Source organism: Aptenodytes forsteri, unplaced genomic scaffold (genome assembly GCF_000699145.1).
Source record: "Aptenodytes forsteri isolate BGI_AS27 unplaced genomic scaffold, ASM69914v1 Scaffold88, whole genome shotgun sequence".
In the NCBI taxonomy this organism is placed as follows: Eukaryota; Metazoa; Chordata; class Aves; order Sphenisciformes; family Spheniscidae; genus Aptenodytes; species Aptenodytes forsteri.
Genome location: NW_008795948.1, coordinates 4,349,077 through 4,350,514, shown reverse-complemented (window position 1 = coordinate 4,350,514; position 1,438 = coordinate 4,349,077).

Here is a 1,438-nt window from a genome sequence, read left to right as displayed (position 1 = left end):
CAAGTGGCAGAGGCAGAACTGTGTTAAGCTTTACACGGCGGACTCAAATTAGCTGCATTAACCATTAAAAAAACTAATAGTAAGTAGCTGTGACTTGAAATAATGTTCCCAAGTAGCTTCCCATGCAATTGTCTGTCAGGCCTATCATCAAAGTTAAAAACCGAGACACTCAGAACAGTTACTGTGCTACCTGGGAAGTCTAGTTTAAACCCCTTTTAGCCATTACGTAGAAGCCTTAAGTAAAGGCATCAAATGATACTAGTTAGACATGGAAGAGTTTGGCTTGACCTTAAGACCACTTTTATTGAAGGGGATATAGGAAAAAAGTTCCAAAGCAAATTGCGGCTCAAGCTACAATTAGGTATTACACAACGAAAACTTCAGAACAACCAGGGACAGTGTGGCCAGAAAACGTGCCATGAGGAAAAGCAATCTGGGGAGGGCAGAGAGGGCTCACTCCAGGTAGTAAGCAAGACTAACTATCACTTTGCTGCCTTTTCTGGAAGAAATACATGCTAGGAAGGCCGTCTCCTTAACACCAGAGCACAGCTCCATCCTTATCCCCATGCCACTGCTTCCTCTCAGAAGTTTCCCCATCAGATCAAGCTACCAGATTTTAAGAGTGCTCAACAAATTAGATCACTAGTAATATTGCTTACAGCTGGGATACTCACTTGAGTTGAAAAGTTTAAGTGTCTGCACTCAGTTTGACAGTGTTGTATCACCAACACCCAGAAATTCCATTTTAGAGATAAAACCAGGCGTGGTGACTTTAACAAAAGGTCCTCTATAGTAAACAAGATGGAAGTGTCCACCTAGCTCTCCTAGCAGTTTTTCTAGAGAACAGAACTTGGTAACCAGCTAATGGACATCTGCTGAACTAAACTGCTTCTAAGGGGCCTGCAAAAGGTCAACAACAGGCTTACCCATTATAACTAAGTCTTAAATTCACCCCAGTGGCCTGCACACAAATAAATAGGTTTTAAAGTCTCCCTCAAAGTCAGAGGATGGTGCTAACACACACATATCCCAGCCTAGTATCAGTATCAGTCTCAGATACATGGCTTTCAGTATTTTCCTGCATTTTGTTATCCACAGAACATCACGAGTAGGAAACGAAGTAGAAGAGTCATAAGTAAATGCAATTCCATTTATTTTCCAGCAACATCCCATACAAAAGTAATGGAAACATTAACTGCTTTCAGCAGAAAATCTGTACAGTGTTATCATTTACAACAGTTTTACATTTAAAATCAGCAAATTAAAAAGAATCAAGCACTTTACCTCCACATTGTTTTCTTGACTGTATTAACAAATGACTCATGACTATTTACAAATTTCAAATTCAGGCTACTGCTTCTTAAAGCATTATTGCCTGGGCTTTACCATACTGACCACCAATTTAAAGAGTATTTAATTTCCAATCAGAAACATTTTT